The following is a 24,259-nucleotide window of genomic DNA, read 5'->3' as shown; positions in this document are numbered from 1 at the left end:
ATGCAAAAACGACAAACTGTAACTTTCTTTCAAGTGAAACAAGGAAATAAGTACAGTAAGCAATGCAGATATCACTAGTGATCCACAGAAGCACTGAGAAGCCGCGTATTAGGTGGAATTAGCGTTCCAGGGAAATAACAAGCAAACAAACAACAAGCATATAAACAAAGCTAGATTCTGCAGGCCTGGATCTAGTCTATGCTACAGCAAACAAGGTGTACCAATTTCAGTAAGATACAGTTCAAATATTCAGGCACTATAAACCTTTAACCAGAAATTCCCAGCTCAGAAGGGCAGAGTCCAGCCTCTCCTCCCACAAGAGTGCAGACCACAAACCTTCTTAATGTAAAATAACTGGCCTGAAGCCCAAGTGCTTAAACCAGAACTAATACACTTTAAGAATAACAGACACTGGGCTCTCAATCAGCAGTTCCCAACTTAGGAGGATGAAAGCTACCTGTCCTGCCACCACAGTGCATGCCACAAACCTTCCTAATGTAAAACAACTGGTCTGAAGCCCAAGTGCTTAATCCAAAAGACTTAGAATGATAGCTACACTTTAATCAAGTTACTACCAAGCAGTAATAAATACAATTGAATACTTTAGAGAATGCCTGGATTAGTGCTCAAGTTACACAAACAAAGCTAGATCCAGCAGGCCCGAATCCAGTCTTTGCCACAGCAAACAAGGTGCACCAACTTCAGTAAGAAGCAGTTCAGATATGCAGGCACTGTAAGCCTTTAACCAGAAATTCCCAGCTCAGAAGGGCAGAGTCCAGTCTCTCCTCCCACAAGAGTGCAGACCACAAACCCTCTTAATGTAAAATAACTTGCCTGAAAGCCCAAGTGCTTAAACCAGAATTAATACACTTTTAGAATAACAGACACTGAGCCCTCAATCAGCAGTTCTCAACCTAGAAGGATGTAAGCTACCTGTTCTGCCACTACAGTGCAGACCACAAACCCTCAGTGCAAAGCAACTGGTCTGAAGCCCAAGTGTTTAAACCAAAAGGCTTAAAATGAGTTACACCAAACAGTAATAAATACAATTGAGTACTTTTAAGATGATGCAAAAGTAAAATAAAGTAGGTAGAAACACAAGTACAGTAAAAGCAGATGAATTTTTTTTTTTTTTTCTGAACAAGTGCTGAGATCAAAGAAACAGATTTGAGTACTGAAACTAGAAAACTGGCTAGTTATAAGAAAAAAAACTAGGCTAGAAGGCTTTCCTCCCACACAGAAGGGCTTGGGGGCTCAGAAGCCTACAAATAGTCTATACCACTTAACAGGAAAGGCAGGAAACAAGCTTAATTTTTTTTCTGTTTCCCAGATGCTCTCTTTGTACACAGTAGGAATGCCTGAAATCAGAATATGATCTCACTGCACTCAGTTGAGTGAGCAAATGAGATGGGCCCAGAAGGAGTATCCAAACACAAATTTACAAGAGGGGCAGGCAGTTTCAAGGCCACTAAGATTAACACCAAAACAAAAACAGGGAAGGTGGGTGGGTCTAACTGAAGAGCAGAGTCAAAACTTCCAGTTAAGTTAATATTCCTGCAACACAGTTAAAATCAATTTAAATACTGTATTTTTTGAAAAAAGTGCAGATAAAGGTACTTAAATTCTCTTATATGTCCAGTTGAATACAGCTAGTTCTTAGCCGGCCAAAGCTGAGGTTTTTAAGCAGAAAATATTTCACACTGTACCACTTAAATAGGCAAGGACAGGAAATCAAAGAATGTGGCTACCCCACACCTGTAATTACTAGCAAATAACAAAATTCAGCAAACACTGACTAACTTCCATTTCAGTTAATATTCCTGCAACACAGTTAAAATCAATTTAAATACTGTATTTTTGAAAAAAAAAAGTGCAGATAAAGGTACTTAAATTCTCTTATACGTCCAGTTGAATACAGCTAGTTCTTAGCCGGCCTAAGCTGAGGTATTTTAGCAGAACATATTTCACTCTGTACCACTTAAATAGGCAAGGACAGGAAATCAAAGAATGTGGCTTCCCCCACACCTGTAATTACTAGCAAATAACAAAATTCAGCAAACACTGACTAACTTCCAGTTCAGTTAATATTCCTGCAACACAGTTAAAATCAATTTAAATACTGTATTTTTTGAAAAAAAGTGCAGATAAAGGTACTTAAATTCTCTTATACATCCCAAACAGAGACTGACTCCTCAGCCAGATCATACCAGTCATCAGCTTTCCTAAAAGCACTATGATGGGGGCCCTGGCATTAGCTTTCCTAAAAGCACTAAGATGGGGGTCCAGGCATCAGCTTTCCTAAAAACACTATGATGGTGGCCCACCAGGCATCAGCTTTCCTAAAAGCACTATGATGGGGCCAAGGCATCAGCTTTCCTAAAAGCACTGTGATGGTGGCCCAGGCATCAGCTTTCCTAAAAGCACTATGATGGGGGCCCAGGCATTAGCTTTCCTAAAATCACTATGATGGGGTGCCCTGTAAGTGCTCCCTGAACCGGCATTGGGGAAGATAAAGCCTGACTTTGCCCTCCTTCATGTACCATGTGAACATTTTCAAGCAAGCACTAGCAAGAAGCAGTTATTCTTTTAAATTGCTAGTGAATATGGTGTCACTTGCTTAAGGAACGATGTGAGTTGCCAACGTCTCACTCCTACAGTGTGATTTCTGCAATGTAGCTAATCTTGTTGTAGCAATACCCATAAATATACAGGTCTGCAGCATGATATGATATATAAAGTGTTGATAACCACCGTGTGTATCATTACATCAACTTTTGGAAAATAAAACAGTATATGATCGAGATCATGTGATTGACTTTCTGAAAAGTTCAAGTGTTTGTACTGATATCACAGTACAGTGAGGATCTGGAAATTAGTATATATAATTTGCAGTGGAGTTGGAGGCACAACCCCTCACCCCATGTTGGGGATTCAGGCAGGATTCCCCCCACCTGCAAAAACCTAGATTTTGGCTGTTTTCTACTTTTCAGAAAGTTGATCATACAAACATATGCAGTTCAACATTCCAAAAAGTTGATCTTATGACATAGATTCACACATATACACACACACACACACACACACACACACACACACACACACACACACACACACACAGACACACATGCACATATATATTCATATCTGTATCTGTTTATCTATCTATATCTACCTATATACACACACACATATATGTATATATATATATATATATATATATATATATATATATATAGGTATGTGTGTGTGTGTGTGTGTGTGTGTGTGTGTGTGTATATGTATATATATATATATATATATATATATATATATATATATATATGTATATATATATATATCTATCTATATATATATATATATATAAAGACAGAGAGGCATACAGATATCTATTGTCAGAGAGATGTGAAGCAAAAATATCACAGATAAAAAAGTGACAAGATTTAACTTGTGTGACAGGAATAATTAGAATTATGATATCCCATTAGTTGGCGAGTGGCACAGTGATGCAGTAGTGATGACTCATAATGGCTGGTGCCTCACTTTGGTTTTCAGCTCAGGTAATTTCTGTGCAGAGTTTACATGCTCCTCTCACGTTTGCTTTCATTTTCTTTGGATACTACAATTTCCTCCTAAATCCCAAAGACAAGCTGTAGGAAAATAGTATATCATCTAACTTACCTGGAGGCATGTAAGGAGTGTTTATCTGTATGTTCTGCAGTGGGCTTATATCCTGATCAGGGCTACTTTCTCTGCATTGTTTCCACTGATTGTAGAATGGGATCCATCTCCCCTGTGACTCTGAAATGAACTAAGCAAGTAAACAGAGAATGAATGAGCTTACCTGAAAGTGAGCAGACTAGACCTTGCTGGATTTCATATTGCTTTCTAAAAACTGCATAGGTTATCCTTGTTGGTTAATATTTGTGTGCTAATTTGATGTTAAATAGTTTACCCATTCAGCCTTTGGTTAGCTATAAGTCCATATTTGTAATATATGTTCATTCATTTTTACCCTCTGTACTTTAGTTATGAAATATTCAAGCTTTAGAGGGGTGTGAATACTGTATTCCACATTTTTATAATATAATAAAATATGGTATAATACAATTTAGTATAATATAGCACTTTGCAATTAAATCAGTGTCGTGCAAGAGAAGCGGGTGAGAAGAAAATTATTTATATCTACCTCCATCCACTCTTGTTGTTTATTTAAAATGTTAATATAAGAACAGACTTTCGCATTGATGAGCAGATTTAGAGTAAGTATGAAACTGTAATGATTTGCATTATTTACTGATAGTAATGCATGGTGATTTGTAAAAAAATCAAAAATTTTATATGGAACAGGAAAAATTTGATGAAAATTTGGGATGTTCCATTAGTCTGGGAAGTTGATAGATATAGTTACGGATAGTACACGAGATCATATTAACAGTAATCGTAAGTCACAGCAGTCCAGACTGTTGCAAAATGGCCTTATATTACTTATATATCTGCCCTTTCCAACAAAGAATGTTTCATTACTCAACTAAAACAGCATGTCCCAACAGAAATCCTTCTCATTAAGACTTTAGCAGCTGGAATTCTTTATAATGAGATAGACCCAAATTACAATGGGCACAGGACATTGGTTGGGTGTTCAATTAGCATGCTCCCTTTTAAAAACTATTGACCATTTACTGTATAATAAACAATACAATTCTAATACAAGAAAATATGCAAACTCTGTGATATTCAGTACTGACTGACTGATAATGCATACTTAGAAATCTTTTGTTTATCACACACAGTGGTTTGTGTGAACCTTGTAATGAAAATTATCTGCTTACACAGACAACATAGTATTTAAGGATAGAAGGTGCTGCGGTAGCGTTGTCGCCTCACAGTAAGACGTTGTCGCGTTCGATTCTCAGCTAGAGCGTCTTCTGTGTGGAGGCATGCGTGAATGGGCGTGCCTTCGTTGAAGGTTGTGGGTCAGGGCTAGTAACTTGGCACGTAAAAATCCACTACCAAACATTAGCGGACCGGAGTTCCGCTGTGGCGACCCCTAACCAGGATAAGTCAAAAGACACAACAACAATGTTTCAATAAAAACGTGAATGCTTGCTTTCAGTATGTCTACAGAAAATGAAGCCTACTTTTATATTCTTAACTTTAAATTCTTTTATATTCTTAACTTTAAATAAATAATTGACCACTTCTGCTTTTTTAACTTCTCTTTTCATGTTGACTTAATTTTTTTTTACTTTTACTTTATTTCTATATTCTGATCACTGAGCTATTTTCACTTCTAAATATAAAATCAGGTTTTCTTCCCTCTACTGTGGCGATGCCCAAATGTTATTTTAGATTCCTTTAACTGGAGAGACCAAAAGCATATTTATTAGACAAAGATAAAAAAGATAACGGTGACAGCTAAAGGTTTTATTGCTCATTGCCTAAAGATAAAAATGACAATAGTTAAGTCATTATGCCAGAATGAAGAAAAACAACATTTAACGTTTGAAGCAAGTCATGCAATTGCATTACCTGAATTTTGTAATGCTATAGATGGCTGATTGCCTATGTTTTGTTGCTGCTCTTCACGACTGATTCCTAGAGAAGCAAGACAGGTGAATGACAGTTTTTGCTTATATTTTCATGCTGTATAATGGTTTAAACATGTAATGCCAGTTGCTGATAAAGATTCGTCTGGGCACATTTGGTTATTCAGTGGCAATTTAGTGACATGATTGTACTGATAGCCTGTAAGTTTAGCTATAGCCGTATGTGTATGGCACTATAGTACGAAAATATGTGATGTTAACTATTGTGCATAAGTGTTACTTTCTAGTCCTTGATTTATTTTTCATTTTTTAGTGACTTGCAGTCTGATACTTAATAAGTCACTTAACCAAGGAGTCCTTTTGGGTTAACCCTATAAAAAGTGTCCAGCAGATTTATCTGCTTAATAAGAAAACAAAATAACATATCTGAATAGTAAGAACAGGACGATCTTCAGGGAAAACTCATAATAGTCTTTATAGTGACAAAGTTTTACTAACTGTTGATGGATACATATATGGATGACTGAGTGGTATGATCTTCCCCATGTAGCTATCTCAGGAGTTTAGGGTTTTACTCTGTTAGTCTCTGCCATTGTGGAGCTTAGCATGTTTTCCTTGTGTCTTCACAAACATCAAGTTCTTACCACTTCACCAAGATATGCTAGATGACTGGTTGTTCCAGAGTTGTCAGTGTATTAATACAGATATACATGTAGATATAGATATAGACATAGGTATAGATATCCTTGCACTTGAGTGTCTTGGCTGAAAAGAATCCTTCTGCCAACCAACTTACCTATTAATAGATATTTAATAAATAAAATACAAACTTTGTAGCAAAACACTCTAGCATTGTTATCTCAAAGCACTAACTAGAATGGTAGTCTGGTGATCAATACTTGATGGCAAGATTGAGGCATTGTATGCAAGACTTCTGTATCATTTCAGAAGGAGAAATACCTAGGCAAATACTATTGTAGCCACAGAAATTTCAGGATATAAAGACGATTGACCATTTATTTGCATGCCTGTTCAGGAATAACGCATTGTCAATAGTAATGTATACATATTAAAAAAAATGTTGGAAGCATTCTGTATGACTAAAATTTCATTGCATGATGAATCATTCACCTGAATGGACTTCTCACTGCTTATAGTTGACCTGGACATATTGTCCTTGTAAGTTATACACAGATTATTTCAAGAATGTTGTCATTTTAAAAGGAAATTGAATTTATTTGACTAGCATACCAGGGAAGCCAGAAGAAAATGGATTAGCTGAAGTATTTGTTTAAGCCCTCAGATACCCAAATCATGTAGAAGTGAGAGCTAGTAAGGAAAGATTGTTTTTTCATGGAGAGTTCCTGCAGGACCTCTTCCTTCCCTTGAAAAAGTAAGGATGTAAACGTCAAAGAAACATACCAGTGGTCAGGAGGGCTGATGCCTGCTAGCAGCAAATGAATGAATGAATGAATGAATGAATGAATGAATGAATGAATGAATGAATGAATGAATTGAACATGGACTGCAAACCTTGACCAAAAAGGGCCTCACCTTCAAAAGGAGTGTACAGCAAAAGAACCATCAGACCACGCCAGGCAGATAGGTTCAGCCATGCCATTGTCTTTAGCCCACTGCAGATTCTGTTGCCTAACTAAAGAATCTGAATCTAGCAGTAAGAGAATCACATTGAAGACCTCTTTGGCAGTCATAAAAGTAGTCAAAAATAGGAGGTCTTCCATACTGAATGCAGAGTGAACCTTGATTACATACAGCCCTTAGACAAGCACAGGGAAACTGGTGAGGCAAACCTCATATTTGAGGGTTCCATGTCACGGTGTGACAGAGGGACAGATTTTCCTTTCTTCCAGGTCCACTTGAGTCACCCATCCACAAGCCAAAAGTACCTATCCTGAGATCTCATGTACTGCTGGAGGCTCACCTTAACAACACATTATCCAGCTTTGAGTGATCAGACAAAGTGCTACTATTGGTGTCTGGTAGGGTTGATGCTATGCTTCATCCTTGGCATCCATAGAGAGCGAGTATTGATGTAGCTATGCTTCCAAGCTAACATCTACAGAGGCTGTATCTAGAAGAGAGATGATGTGGATGCCCACAGAATTCATCATCATCAACCCACTTTCTCCCATTTTCTATGTGGTGTTGGGGTGTCATGATAACTGTCGCCATCTCTCACGATTCAATGCCACACTCCTGCCTTCTGCAACACTCATGTCCAAATGTTACAGATCTCTAACACAATCAATCCATCTCTTTGCTGGAGACCATCATTTCCTCTTGCCTTCTTCACATCTGTCCCAAATCTTCTTCAGCAGATTGTCTTCTGCTTTTGTGCACATGTGCCCAAACCACAATTATCTGTTCTCTTTGATCTTTCCTGCAAGTAGAGCTACTTTGGCTTCAGCTCGTATGTCCTCATTTCTTCGTCTGCCCCACAGCGTGCATCTTGCCACCCTTTTCGGGCACTTCACTTCCTCTGCCTCTCACTTCCTCATCTGCTCTGTCTTCACTGCCCAGGTTTTTGTAGCACATGGTAGTACTGTTTGCACCACTATTTTGTACACCTTACTTTTCAAATTATTTGACATTCTTCTGTCATACACTACATCTGACACTCTAGGCCACTTGGCTGAAGCCCCTCTAATTCTAGCTTTGACTTCTTCATTCAGACTTCCCTTCTCCTCAACCACTCTCCTAGATAGTTGAAGCTGTTAACCTGTTCCATTATTTCCCTTGTATCTTAGTTTTCAGCTTCTTATGATTTTCCCCAATTTGCTGCCATTACCACTGTCTTATCTGTACTTAGTTTCATCTCACGTGCCTTCAATTTTGCATTCCATTCCTCTATCCTTTGCTGAAGTTCTTGATCATAGTCTGCCTGTAATTCCAGATTGTCTGCATACTATAACTTTGTTGATGTGTCCACTCTGACCTGTTTGCAAGTGTAGCCCATCACCAGTATGAAGAGCTGTGGCCTCAGTGCTGAACCCTGCTGCACACCCACTCACACAGGGATCTCCTGTGTGAGACTGAACATTGTCCATACTTGAGTCATTGGGTCCTTGTACATAGCACTAATCGTATCAATGTTTCTGGGATGTTGAGCAGTACTGCCAATATCAGCATGTTGGGACCTTGACATTTGCTTTTTCCAAGTCTAGGAATTGATTCTTTTCTCATCTGTAGCTTCTTCTGAACTATCTGTCTCACTGCAAACATTGGGTCAGTTGTTGTGATCCTGATCTGAACCTGAACCACACATCTCCCATCTTACTTTCTATTACTCTGCGTATTCATTTATCAGCCACCCTCCCCAGAATTTTCATGCAGTATGACAGCAGTTTAATACCTCTGTCCTGCAATCATTGTGGCTGTCCCATTTGTTCTTGTACACTGGCATGAGTATGTTTTTTCTTAAGTCATCTTGGATATGCCTTTCTCTCCACACTGCTATGAGTCCTCTCAGGAGCCGTTTTCCCCTTATCTCACTCAGCATCTTTATCATATCTTCTGTGACCTCATCTGGGCCTACTCCTTTCCCTGATTTCCTTTTCCTTAGTGCTAGGGTGGGCTCCTTATCTTCCTTCATCTTAGGCTGTATCTGAGGCATTTCACCTTCTATTAGGTTTTCTTCATTCAGAAGCTGCTGGAAGTAATCCTTCCATCTTCCTTTGATGGCCTGTGGACTAGTGAGCAGGTTGTTGCTGGCATCTCTTATGATGGGTGTCTTTGTAACCTGATATAGTTTCTTTGTGCCACCTACTGAGTCACTTTCCAGAAGCTGGTAGAGTGCCTCCAAAGCCATGTTCTTTGGTATTTCAACTCCTTTCTTTGCTTCTTTGTTAGCTAACCGATATTCCTTTGCCTGATCTGTCTTTTCTGACTCCCACTTTTGCCTGCACTCTTTCTTTCTTTTAATAACTTCCTAGACTTCTGCATTCCCCCACTAGCTTTTTTATGTACCTTATTTCTATGCCTGGCTTGTCAAAATAACTGTAGTCCTCACACATGCTGTTTGGAGGTGCTGCCATTCTTTTTCATTTCTACCTACTTCGTCCCTTTCTTGGGGTGCTAAAAACCCTGGGTAATTCTTTGAAATGTTCCACTTTCTCTCCAGTAAATTTCCAAGTCTTCAGCTTGGTCTCTGTTGAGCTAATAGACTTGTCTGACCATTTCTTGCAGCTGATTGTGACAACCAATGGTTTATGCTGTGGGCTGACCTGTTTCTACACCAGTGCCTTTCCTTACTAAGAGGAAGTCTTCCCAAGTTGCATGTCTGCCACTCTTGTATGAGATATTGTTTCTGTGTCTCTTTATGAACCATGTATTGGCTACTATTATGCCATTTGCCAGACAGAAGTCTAGAATGGCCTATCCTTCTTTATTCCTGCTACCTCACCCATGTGGACCTAGGCAGTCCTCATATCATGTTACTATCTGTCCCAGTATTCAAGTCACCCATTATCAACACCAATTCATATTGCTTTATCTAGTAGGTTCTCCAACTTTTGTATGAATGCACTCTTTTCCTCACTGTCACTACCCTACTGTGGGGCATAGACTGAGATTATGAATACTGCCTTATCATTATACTGGAATCTGATTTTTCAGAGATGGGAGCACCCCACAGAGATACACAGAGAACATGCAAACTCCAAACAGGCATTAGCCAGAGGTCTGGATCGAACCTTGTACCTTGTGCATGGGAGGCACACACCTTAACCATTATGCCAACTAGGCTCATGGAACTACACATCCCATAGATAACCTAGAGAAAAAATAGAACAGATAGTACCGAAATGTAATAAATACATTGTCATCTAAAGAGGAGCTTGAGGACAAGAATGCTTAGCAACTTAATCTGTATCATCACCAAAGATACATTTTCCTTTGTTTTAAGTGTCTGTATAAATTTGGCATGTTTGAGAGGCTCCTAGATGATTCTCACAGAGCTCAGCAACACTCGGTGTCTTCACTTGAGCCATTGAAGTGATTTACTTCCATCAGGCATAAGCTAAGTACTTGTATTTAAAACTCACACTTCCAGAAGCTATTTTAGTGATTGACTACTGATCTATTGTTTTAGTTGAGCATTTATCTGCACTTAAGGCTAAAATTACTGCATTTGCTCAAACTGTCTTGCTGTTCGTCTGACAAAATAATCTAAACTACAATGCCCATATAGACAAAACTATAAAAACAGTAAACAAAAAAATAGGTTCCATGTATAGGATTAAGAAATTTCTGCATTCACTACACATAAGTGACAACACACATAAACCACCTTCTGCTCAGGCACTAAAAAGAAAAATCACTTTGCCTACCTGGTTGAAGTTATTTTGTGGTAGCATACACTCTCTAGCAATCTTTTTTGCGGTTTTACATTAAGAGGACTGGGGTATTCCATCTTGTGGCAGTAAATTGTGGCCTGGTATATCTGAGCTGGAATACATAGAAGTTAACATATAAAAACTAGTAATGGGACTGTAACCTGCAGTTTAGTGATGCATTGCACAAAGTCAAACTCAGAGCAGGTAGCTTGTGGTCAGATAACACTAATACCATATCACTGTACTATCTAATACCCTATCCTAGTATTATTCAACTTTAGTCATTTCTAGTCTATTGCACCACCACCATTTTCAGTCTCTTCTCATAATGGCACCATAATCTCTCCAGAACCAACTATAAAACTGCTAGGTATAATCATTGATAATAATCTAAACTACAATGCCCATATAGACAAAACTATAAAAACAGTAAACAAAAAAATAGGCTCCATGTATAGGATTAAGACATTTCTAACCCCAACTGCCAGAGCAGCCATAGCTCGTACACATCTTCTGTCATCCCTCCTCTATGCCTCACCCATCTTCAGTAACTTATACAAATCAAATCTCAGCAAACTCACAAAATGATACAGTAATATAGCAAGATTTGCCTCAGGCTCATAGTACCGAACTCACCACTGCCATAAGCTTCAAAAATTAGGTTGGCTAGAGCTACCCAACCAAATCTATTATAACCAACTCATAGTAACTCATAAAATCCTCCAAAAACCTACCCACACCCCCAGTCTAGCCAATATCATTACCCCATACATCAACCTAGCATCCCTTCGCTCTTCCAGCAGAATGCTAGTACAACCTACCAAGGCTAACAATTCAGCCGGTGATTTCTTATTCTCTAACACTGCTGGCAAAAAATGGAACTCCCTTCCTGCTGAACTCACCACCAATTGCTCCTTGCCTCACTTCAAAATATCACTAAAGACACACATGCACAATAACTGGCTATGTCCTTGTCTAAACTCTGACTAAAACCCAATTTACTCAATCTGAGTTACTACACTGACTTGAGTTTCCACCAAAGCTTGTCTCAGTCTTAGGCTTAGTCAAACCCAGCGTCACTGATATAATCCATTTCCATCTTAGCTATCTAAGATAATTCCCCTTTTCTCTCCGTACCCTCCTTCAATTTATTTTTCTTCCACCCCTTTATTATCTCTAGCTTCCATCATCTGAACTGCTACCTTCCTTTCTCAGCCTCTGCTGCCTTCTACCCAACCTACCTTTCTCTTACCTTATTCTTCCTCTCCTTCTTTATAAACAACCTTCCTTTTCCTGTCTCCTCTTCCTACACCCTCATTTCTCTAATATGTTCTTTATCCCCTTTATTGCTTCCTCCATCTCCCACTTTTTTGACTTATCTTATCAATTTAAACCTTACTTCGAAACTTTCTTCATTATGGAACCTATTTGTAGTTGACTTCTGATATCTGTTAAATTGATTAATATCTCTGTAAATATTACCTTACTTAGAACATTCTCTTAAATTTGTAACCTTTTTGCATTTTTCTTTTGATTTTTGTTAAATTGCTAATATTACTGCATACATCATGTTAAATGTTTTATTTTGGAGTTTTTCTCCCCGAGCCTCCACTGAAAACGAACAAGTATCCAGTCGGACTTTCCCAGTTAACAAATGTAAAATAAAATAAATAAAATAAATAAATAATCCAAAACCATAAAGAACACTCTAGAAGACCTCTGTAAAAAATAATCCTCAAACCCTAATAGCCCACCCTAATACTGGGCCAGACCCCATGAATATGCAGTTTCCAAATGTCTCTGTAGCCAGCTTGGTATAAATGGGCATCTTGAGATAATGTAGCAATTGGCTCATGTTCACTGGCAGCCTTTTAATCCTTAAAGAAACCATCAGAGAATGCAACAGAAGTATGTACACAATTTCCAAAGAGACATCTTGCATACAAACAAGGCTGTGAAGAACACACACACACACTCTGCATTCACTACACATAAGTGACAACATACATAAACCACCTTATGCTCAGGCACTAAAAAGAAACCTTCCCAAATGTCAAAGATCTCCTTAGCATGCAAACCACAATGCCTATACTCAGCAGCCTGTAAAACACACAACAAAAGCAACAATAAACACAACACATAAGCCTACACCCAAAAGATCCCCATAAACTAAGTCCATAAGGCAAGCAAACAATTTACCAGTACTCTTGTTATAGAGGAGTTCATTGTACAACACACTAATGCCCAACTTGCAAGACTGGGCAAGGGGAGGTTTACAGTCTCTGGATAATATGAAGTGAGACATTACGAACCTCACTGAATATGTCTCAGACTGGTATGTGGTTGCACTGAGCAACATTCTACCTTCACCAAGGATGATGAGCAGCATGAACAAAAAATGATTGACTTTAACAATTGGCTTATTTTCTGGTGTCAGTCCAGAGGGATTCAATATCTCTCAGCCTGAGAAGACATGGTCAACAAACCACATTGCTTTGCCATAACAGCTTGCACTTCTTCCCCTTAGTCTTCTGGATTGTGGCTAAAATTTTATCCACCCCTTAGAGCCTTTTTAGACAACGCCAAAGTGATAAACCAATTGTCATAACAAACAATACCCAAAAGAACATAAAGGTGTTACTACTGAAAGCTAGAAGCCTTAACAATAAACTCCACACCCTGCAAGCTGTCCTCAGTCTGGAGAATATAGACAGCTGTGCCATTACCAAGACGTGGTATAAAGCTGCAGAAAGTACTGTGGCTGTGCAAGGCTAGCAAGCTTTCCACACATTTAGACCATCAGCCACACAGACAGGAACTAAAAGTGGTGGAGTCTCAATCTACATCAGCAGCAAGTATACCTCAAGGGTGGTTAAACATGATGATACCCTGGAGATAATCCATGTGCAAATAATATTAGATAGGGTCCTTATTTTAGCAAGCAATAGGTCAACATCTATGTCTCAAGAATCTAACAGTTCTTATTTTGACCTACTAGAGGCACTCTCCATCCAAACAAATACTCTATTCATGAGAAACCTTAAATACCCCTCTATAGACTGTGATATATACACTGCCAGTAACTTTCAGGGACAATGTTTCCTGGATTTTATTAAGACAATTATCAGTGGAACAGTAAGTGTCCAGTTCAGCTAGAGGTTCAGACATACTGGACCTTGTTTTCACCAATACAGGTGCATTGTACCCTGAGTCATGTCCTCACTAGTGAGTTCAGATCACATAGCTGTCTCACTCAAAATAAAAATCAACCTGCAAAACCCAACAAAACCTGGTACAGTTAGAAACTATTCTAAAGCAAACTACATCTCGTTAAGCAACAGTTTGTCAAAATTCAGTGCCCCACCCAACCCAAAGTTGACAACAGTCTGTGCAGAATTATTCACAGAAACAATGTACAACCATGTAAATGGCTGCATATAGGCTACTGTCACTACTAGAAGTAAGCTCAAAACAAACCACACTGGTAGAAGACTAATCTTAACAGGATGTATAACTAATGGAAAAAAAGTCATGGCCAAACACAGAAAGTGCAATTCTCATAATGATAAGAGATCACTAATAAAACTTAATGGAAACTAAGAAGACTTAATAAATCCAACAAGGCTAATTATGAAGCAAAGATAGCTTCTCATGCAAAAGACAACAACAACACCTTCTACAGCTATGTCTGAAACCTCAAAGATAGCATGCAACAGTGTGCAGAACTGGTAGTATAGTGTACCACCTTCACTGAGCATAATGACGTAGCAAATCTGCTGACCAACAAATTCAGCTTAGACTTTACCCCTCACTCCCCCCCATGAAATCCCTGTCAGCATACCCTTCCCCAACTTTTAGCAGGGAGTAGATCATAGCGACAGTCACTAAGGCTAAAAACACAGCCTCAGTGAGGCCAGACAATATCCCAGGTTGCCTCATAAATAGCTGAAATATGACCTATCAGGACCACTTGAGTCACTTTTCAAATACAGCCTTAAAATAGGCTAAGTACCAAGTGAACAGAGGATGGTAAAAGTTATCCCCCTTTTCAAGGGTGAACCATCAGTTGACCCCAAAGACTACAAACATATTAGTCTGACTAGTGTAATATGCAAAGCCATAGAATGAATTATCATGGTTCATAGGTTCATAGGTTCATACTAGGCTATCTGCCCTAGGGCATTTATAAGCCTAGCCAGAATGTGTTTGGCTTTCGCCATCCATTTTAAATTTATTTTGCTATGCCCTTTTTCGAGGTTAGTATATGTGCCTCTGTCTAACAGTGACACAGAAGTGATACCCGGGGTAAACCTATGATCTCCCATCCACTCATCAAGATTCCTCTTGAAGAGAGTCAATGAGGGACTCTGCCTAACCTGGACTGGGATTTTATTCCAGAGTGAAGGGAGCCTCTGGGTTATGAATCTGTCCCTCCAGCATGTCCTATTTATTTCAGTGCTGAGGTTCAAGTCTCTCGAGCGCGTAGCTCGATGGGATTTGGATTTTCTGAGGTGCAGCATGTCCATTAATTCCGGGTTGGACATGGCTTTATATGTCAGGCACAGATCGCCTCTGAACAGGCGGTATGCCACTGAGTAGAGCTGGAGTTTCTTTAATCGGGCAGCATATGGCATCTGTTTGAGCCCTTTGATCCTCTTGGTGAGGTACTTTTGGGGTCTTTCCAGTTGCTGCAGGTGTCTGGTAAGGTACATCCCAAAGGGGCATTGTACTCAATTATGGGCCTGATGAGGGATGAGTAAAGAGGAACGATGACCTCCCCTGATCTAGATGTGAATCCCTTCATGATTGGGTGGGCTATATAAAATGTTTTTCTAACCACTTTGGCCACGTGGTTGTCAAATGAGAGATTGCTATCAACTTGGGTCCCCAGGTCCCTAATTACTTCTTCTGTACTTAATGGATTACCACCTATGTGGTAATTTGTGGGCACTTTGTTTTTGCCAAAGGGATGACTATACACTTTTTGGCTTTAGCTTGAGGCCATGGCTCTGGCACCAGTTGTCTGTTTCTATGAGGCCCTTTTGGAGGATGCTTGTGTCGGCTGGAGAGTCGATTATGGCACCCAGTTTGCAGTCATCTGCGAACTTTGTCAGCCACAGTCCTTCCGTGTTGGCCTGTACCTCCGAGAAATATATACCGAACAAGAGAGGTCCCAGGACTGAGCCTTGTGGGACACCACTTGTAACTGGTTTGGAGTCTGACATGGCTCCAGTAATTCTAACCATGTGGGTTCTGTCCTTGAGCCAGTTTGCATCCATCTAGTGACATAGGGGTTTATATTTAAGCTGGTGAGCTTATCTATAATGCCCGAGTGGGGTATTGTATCAAAGGCTTTTGCGAGGTCCAGGTAGGCTGTGTGGACCACCTTCAACTCGTCAATGGCCTTGGTGACTGTTTCAAAGAAATCAACCAGGTTTAAGAGGCAGGATCTGCCCTTAACAAAGCCGAACTGGGTAGGATCCACTGTCTGTAGGTCCCCAATATCTTTATTTATGAGGTCCATGATGATCCTTTCCATAGCTTTGCAGACCAAGCTAGTCAGGTTTATGGGGTGATAGTTTCCAGGATCCGTTGAGGCACCACCTTTATGGAGAGGGACCACTGTTGCTGTACGCCACTCTTTGGGCACATATCCTGTAGTAAGGCTGAGACTGAACAGTAGTTTTATGTTTGGGTTTAGCTCTTCTTGGAGTTCATGTAGGATGCAGCCCGGGACACCATCTGGTCCCATTGATGCTGTGTTTTTTGCTTTGGAGAGGGCTCTTACCTGAGCATCTGAGATGTCAGGGGGGCAGCACTCTGCTGGGATAGATATTTGCCCTTTTGGTGGGGAGGGGGGGAGAAGTTTGCGCTGAACCTGTCAGCTAGGATGTTGGCAATGTTTGTGGGTTCAGTGTATTTTTTGTCATTTTGGACTAATTCTGAGCATATCTGGGAATTACCACCCAGGTTCCTAACATAACTAAAGAAAGCCTTGTGATTATCCTTAGTGTCCTGTGCAATTTTTCTCTCGAAGCTGGCCTTAGACAATTTTATGAGTGCCTGTAGTTTTTTGCTAATACTGATCAGTGATGCCTTCCCTTTTTGGGATTTTGCTCTATCATTTAGTAGCTTCCTCCTTCTATTGTATAGTTTGTTTATGGCTGGGGTCCACCAGACAGGACGTCTGCCTTTGGAGGATTGGGTCTTGGTTTTATTTGGGATTGCATGATCCATGCATTCCTGAAGGTGTTCATAGAATGCGTTTATAAAGGATTCTGCGGTCTGTGCCATATTTTCCACAGGCCCAGGGGCTTTGAAGGATTCCACCTTGCTTTTGAGGAGTGTGAAATTTGCTTTAGAGAAGTTTTTCACTGTGGTTTTCTGGGCAGGGGGTGGGGTCGGGATGTGAATATCCAGTGAGATTAGTTTATGGTCTGATCTTACCAGTGAGGGATACACTTCTGGTCTGGAGCATAGAGTCCCCATGTTGGTGATGATCAGGTCCAGTATGTTTTCCCCTCTTGTGGGAGTGGTAACAAGTTGTTCCATAGCATTTAAGTTTATAAATTCTAGGAACATTTGGGCTAGGGTGTTGGAGCTAGAGTAATGCTCCCAGTCTATGTTTGGCTAGTTGAAGTCTCCCAATATAATGGTGTTTGGAGAGACCTTCATATTTTCCAGTGTTCTCAGAAAGGCCAAGTTGGGTTCCTGGGTTTGGGAGGGTGGTCTGTAGCAGGCTATAAACTGGAAGGCAGATTTACCCACTGTTAGTTGCACATGGATAGTCTCTGATGCTTCGTGCTTTGCCACCAACCTGGAGGTGTGGGTATCTTTGATGAATATCGATACTCCCCCTCCTTTTGTGGTTCGGTCCAAGTTTTGGGGCCGAAAAGCATGGTATGAGGTATAACCTGGTAGTGCTGGGGTTCTCTCGGGAGCCCTGAACCAGGTTTCTGTTACTGCACAGATATTGATGTTCTCCATGCTAAGGAGAGTTTCGAGTGCATGCATCTTGAGGTTTAGACTTCTGGCGTTGAGTAGCATTACTCTTAGTTTCTTATCCCTTGTGATACCTATGGAGGTGGGTTTGTCATTTGAGCCTTGCCTAAAAAAGGCACTATGGGGGTAGCAAGAGCCTTTGCCAATATCCGAAAGCCCAGGGGTGACAGGTGCAAGCCTGTCAGCTTGTCGAGCATATCATCCCAAGCTGACAGGCATTGGATCCTCTTTGAATGACACCAGTACTTAAGCCAGTTGTTGAAATTGATCATCTTGTCTTCATATTGTGGCATCATTCTTGGTGAGGGTAAGATGCTACACAAGGTCAGGGTCATACCGGCCTGGGCAACATGCTCAGAGAGCTCCTTTATGTCTCTTTTCATGTAGTCCGGGGAGGTACATCTCAGGTCATTCACACCAGCATGAACAATGACTGAGTCATATTTGTACTTGCCTTGGAGTGACCTGAGTGCTTGTGTTATGTGGTGGATCCTAGCGCCCGACAGGCTGCTCACCGTGACCCTCTCCTTGTTCAGCCTGGTGAGCGGGACGTCAGTGTGCCTGACGATAGAGTCACCTATTACAAGTGTATCAGGTGTGTTGTTTAGTCTTAAGGGCTGTGACTGTTTGGCACACTGGCTTTGTGAGATATGTGTTGCACATGTTTTGTTTTGGGGTAGCGGTTGCTTGGGTGTCTGCTTTGGAGGTCTCTGCTGCTTAGGCAGATCTTTATTTAGAACCTCCGAGTATGTTTTTGTGTGATTATGTGTTTGGTTTGCTGTCATGGTAGGTCCATGTGAGACTGGAATTGTAGTGAGTGTGGTTTCCTTCTCCTCCTGACTGGTTATGCCAGTACTGAGTTGAGAGAGCTTAGCCTCCAGTTTGGCTATATGGTTGCATCTCTCACATGTGTTGGAATTTGTTGGGAGGAGGAGAGGGTTGTCTGTGTACATGAGGCAGTTGTAACATTGCCTCAAGATTCCCAGATTCACCAGCTGGACCGGAGAGGAGATTGACAACTGACCTTTGGACATGCTAGAATAATATTGGGAATTCCTTAATAATTGAAAACAAGGGCCAGTGGGGAGTGAGGGTGTAGTGCTTTTAATTTTTAGTGCTGACTTATATAATTGCTTTAGCGCAAGTGCCAGGTAACTTAAGTGCAATGTGTTACAGGTAACTTAAATGCAAAAATGACAAACTGTAACTTTCTTTCAAGTGAAACAAGGAAATAAGTACAGTAAGCAATGCAGATATCACTAGTGATCCACAGAAGCACTGAGAAGCCGCATATTAGGTGGAAATAGCGTTCCAGGGAAATAACAAGCAAACAAACAACAAGCATATAAACAAAGCTAGATTCAGCAGGCCTGGATCTAGTCTATGCTACAGCAAACAAGGTGTACCAATTTCAGTAAGATACAGTTCAAATATTCAGGCACTATAAACCTTTAACCAGAAATTCCCAACTCAGAAGGGCAGAGTCCAGCCTCTTCTCCCACAAGAGTGCAGACCACAAACCTTCTTAATGTAAAATAACTGGCCTGAAGCCCAAGTGCCTAAACCAGAACTAATACACTTTAAGAATAACAGACACTGGGCTCTCAATCAGCAGTTCCCAACTTAGAAGGATGAAAGCTACCTGTCCTGCCACCACAGTGCATGCCACAAACCTTCCTAATGTAAAACAACTGGTCTGAAGCCCAAAAGCTTAATCCAAAAGACTTAGAATGATAGCTACACTTTAATCAAGTTACTACCAAGCAGTAATAAATACAATTGAATACTTTAGAGAATGCCTGGATTAGTGCTCAAGTTACACAAACCAAGCTGGATCCAGCCGGCCCGAATCCAGTCTATGCCACAGCAAACAAGGCGCACCAACTTCATTAAGAAGCAGTTCAGATATGCATGCACTATAAGCCTTTAACCAGAAATTCTCAGCTCAGAAGGGCAGAGTCCAGCCTCTCCTCCCACAAGAGTGCAGACCATGAACCCTCTTAATGTGAAATAACTGGCCTGAAAGCCGAAGTGCTTAAACCAGAATTAGTACACTTTTAGAATACACTTTTTGAATGGAAATGATCAGCAAAGAGATTGGCAACCTAGAGACACTGGCCCCATCCCAGTTTGGTTTTGCCAAAGGAAGATCATGCTTATTTGTCTACTTATCCTGGTAGACTTCTTTGAGAAGGTAACTAAGACAATGGACAAAGTACAAATAGTACATACCACCTATGTAGACCTGGCTAAGAGATTCAAAGCAATACCCCCTCAGGTACTGTGGACAAGTTCATTGAACTAAGCACAAATCCCTACATAACTCACTGGATTGCCAGCTGGCTCACAGATAGGAGGCAGATCATTAGTGGAAAACCACAGGGCTTTGTGCAGGGCCCACTCCTGTTCACTGACGACTTCCCTAACCTTATTTAAATGTAACCTTGACCAGTGGATGGGAAACCAGAAACTCAGCCTGGTTCTAGTCCCCATGTCTCTGATAGGTTGAGGCAGACAGTAATGCCCAAACTAGCATAACATACCCCCCACATGACTTAGAGAAACTTTACTAATACAGCGGCTCCTAATAAATGCCCATGGTACCTAGGGGCACAGTTGTGTTGGATTGCAAGGCTTGGCTTATAAAGGCCCTGGTGGTCATTAGTCTAGTATGTACACCTGTGAACCTATGAACTAAACTCCCCAGGGGTTATCTGTACTGCTATGTATTAACACAGCCTTTTGGTGAGATCACTACCACAGTGTAGTAGGAACAGCCATGCTAATCGTCATGTCCTTGTGATTTCACAAATTGCTCATTGTATAGATGCCTTGCTGTGGGCAGTTCTGGGAAGAGAGAAAGCACATGACTAATTAGAATATGACTGTCCCCCTGACTGCTTCATTAGCATGTAGAATGGTCTCAGAATCAGCCCAACATGGTGCTGCATGTTTTCATGCTAGTATACCATGTTCGGACTGTCTCTGAATTGCAAACACCTCAATTTAACCTATATGAATTTTCCTAAAAGGAACCAATGGCTAATTAAACTGGCACCATTAATGAGGAATGATGTCAGATGGAGATTGTAAAAGGACTTTACTCTAATATCTAAAAAGAAAAAGGTCTTCTATGAAAGGCAATTAGGTAATTTAACCATGAAAATAAATTCTCTCCCCAAAGTCTGGTTCTTTGGGGTTTCCTCAAGAAAACATACTTGTTGTCTAGAAGGAGGAATGCCACGTGATATTGTGTTTTCTTGGAATTATAAATGTGAATAGTTGTGTATTTTATTAGAAATGCAGAATGTTTAGGTATTTACTTTTTAATAATAAGGAATTTATTCGCTGTTGCCATGCTCACTTTTTATTTTATAAGCTGAATTAAGTCATCATTGAAAAGAATTATCTTTGATTCTAACAGCTGGTTTTGAAAAAAAATAACAAATTAGATTTATGTTTAAAATTTGTTTAAAATCTGTGGAATATACAGAACCAGAGATTTTAGCATCCTTTCTTATTTATTTTTTTGAGACTGTTATTTTAATTTGAACATCTATTTAAGCTCCATGATTTAGAACTGGTGATGCCTTTTTTCTTTTTGTTTACAGTTGAATTTTATTTACATTTCATCTTGTAGGAAAATATAAACAAGGATTTCTAGATCTGGATAGTAGACTTTATGGTTTCATGAGTTTTTAGTCATCTACAAAAAGTAATTAGAAATAACTATGTATGAATATATGTACGCATTTATTTATAAAATGGTGCAGTTTCTTCATCATATTTTGCATATTTCATTACTCAATACTCATAGTTTTGTTACTTATCTGAAAAGACTATTCTGTGCAAATTTGTATGGAACCAACTGGTATGAGGTATTAGCATGCATAGCTTTTTTGTAGTTATATATGAAAATATTTAATAGATTTTTTTTTAATTTTATTGTCAGCATTGTTTTTGTGAAAAGAAAATAGCATGCCCATAGACTTTACCAGCCTATGATTATATCTTTGAATCAAAAAGCGAATAACTAATTGATCAGTAGTACAGGAAAATGATGTAGGTTATGTAAGAAAGACACAAAGTTCAATCATTTCTTCAGCTTTGATAAGTATATATTCACCATATACTCAAAGAAATGTGTATGGCAATGTCTGATTACTGGTTACAATACCTGCTATGAAATGTCTTTTTTAGCAAGAAGTTATTGTGAAATTATTGAGAGCTGGCCCACAGCATACACCACTGGTAACAACAAAGCTGCAAGTAGTGGCCAGAGAAGGCTGTTAGGTCAATAGAAACCACTCTGAAGACGTGTAATTTGACTGGAGAGAAAGCACAACAGTTTAAGGAATTACTCAGGGATCTAGAATCTCAAGAAAAGGAGGAAATAGGTGGAGCTGAAGAAGAATGGCACCCCCTCAAAACAGCATGTGTGAGGACTACAGAAAACAGATATGTAGCTGAGTCAGGTACAGAAATAAGATACATAAGAAAGTTGGTGGTGGAATGCAGAAGTCCAGGAAGTCCTCAAAAGAAAGAAGGAGCACAGGTAAAGGTGGAAAATAGAACAGATGGACCAGGCTAAGAAGGAATACTGGCTGGCTAACAAAGAGGCTAAGAGAGGAGGTACAATAGCAAACAAGGCATCAGAGACACTGCACCAGCTACTAGAAAGTTACTCAGTAGATGGCAACAAGAAACTCTATCAGGTTGCAAGACAAAAGTAGCCAGAGGAAGAAGTCACATACCATTCATAATGAATGCCAGCAACAACCTGTTTACCAGTTCTCGGGACATCAAAGGCAAGTGGAAGTAGTACTTCTAGCAGATTGTGAATGAAGAAAACCCCACAGAAGATGAACCGCCCCAGACACAGCCTGCATTGAAAGATGAGAAAAAGCCCACCTTAGAAGAAAACTAGCAGTAAGAACAGCACTAAGGAAAACAAAGTCAGGGAAAGCAGCAGATGTGATAAAGATGTTGGTTAAGATGAGGATGAAATGACTCCTGAGGGTATTCATAGCAATATGGAGGAAAAAGAATATCCCAGATAGCTGGATAATAAGCATAATACTGCCAGGTGTCAAGAACAAAGGGGACATTCATAACTTTGGGCCATATAGAGCTATCAAACTCCTATCATACTGCATGAAATTTCTGGAGAGGGTAATGAATAAATGAATATTCAGAGTATTAGAAAGTCAGATGGAAGAGATGCAGTTTGGATTCAGTTCAGGATGCAACACAACTGACCTAATATTTGCAATGAAACAAATAGTTGAGACGAAGCTACAGATTATGAAAGAGTCCAGCTGGCATTCTTAGACTAGTAGAAAGCATATCACAAGATCCCAAGAAAGCTGATTTTAGCAGAACTGTAGTGGTTTCAATTCCCATAGACATCAGTAGAATTAGTGCAGACTATTTACAAGGATGTGATAACTCAAGCATGAACACCATTTGGTCTCATAGAGGCATTCCCAGTCAGAGGAGGCATGCATCATGTTTCAGCTCTGAGCCCACTGCTGTTCATACTGGATGCAAACAGGTTAGAGGTTACAGATTAAAAAAAGTTGCTGTATGCAGATGATGTGGCATTGTAGGCAGGCTATGAGCAAGAAATTCAGTAAAGGATAGGAGAATGGAATCCAAAATCGATGACACATGAGATGAAGCTGAGTGCAGATAAGATGGTTGTAATGGCAGCGCATTGGGGAAATCAGAAGAATCTGAGAATTGAGATACAAGGGAAAATAGTGGAGCTGATTAAGAACTTCAAGCATCAGGGAGGTCTGATTGAGGAAAACGGAAGTCTGAATAAGTAAGTCAAAGTTAATATCAGAGGGTCTGCAACCAACTGGCACAAGAGTGTCAGGGGTAGTGTATGACAGAGGAATGCTAATGAAGCTGCAAGGTAAAGTGTACAAAACAGTGATGTGACCAGTAATACTGTATGGTACAAAACTTGGGCAATAAAGGCAGAACAGTTGAAAAAGCTAGAGGTGACAGAGAGGAAGTACCTGAGACAATTGTTAGGATGCACAACATGGGGCAAATGAAGAAATAAGAGAAGAAGCCAAAGTAGCTCCGATTGCAGAATAAGTTACAGAGAACAGATTACAGTGGTTCAGTCACATGTGCAGAAAAGCAGAAAAATGACCTGTGAAGAAGATTTGGTGCAGAGAGGAAGAAGGCAAGAGGAAAAGAGGGTATTCAGCAAAGAGGTTGTTGAATTGTGTGAGGGAAGGCCTGTGTCAGTTATGCATGAGTGCTGAAGAAGATAGGAGAGTGGCACTGAATAGACAGAGATGGTGATAGTTGACCCGCCACACCATCCCATGCAGAAAATGA

The 24,259-nt window shown here is 40.0% G+C and overlaps 1 protein-coding gene across 2 annotated transcripts in view; it reads left to right on the top strand.

Moving 5' to 3' along the window:
• Positions 1-24,259, top strand: part of KHDRBS3 (KH RNA binding domain containing, signal transduction associated 3) — a 1,441,609-nt gene that overhangs the window by 583,864 nt on the left and 833,486 nt on the right. The window lies entirely within an intron of this gene.

The sequence above is a fragment of the Protopterus annectens genome, chromosome 7.part1 (assembly GCF_019279795.1).
Source record: "Protopterus annectens isolate FY-2018-M chromosome 7.part1, PAN1.0, whole genome shotgun sequence".
NCBI lineage: Eukaryota > Metazoa > Chordata > Ceratodontiformes > Protopteridae > Protopterus > Protopterus annectens.
Note: the sequence above shows the minus strand (reverse complement) of the source record. Positions and strands in the feature narration are given on the sequence as shown.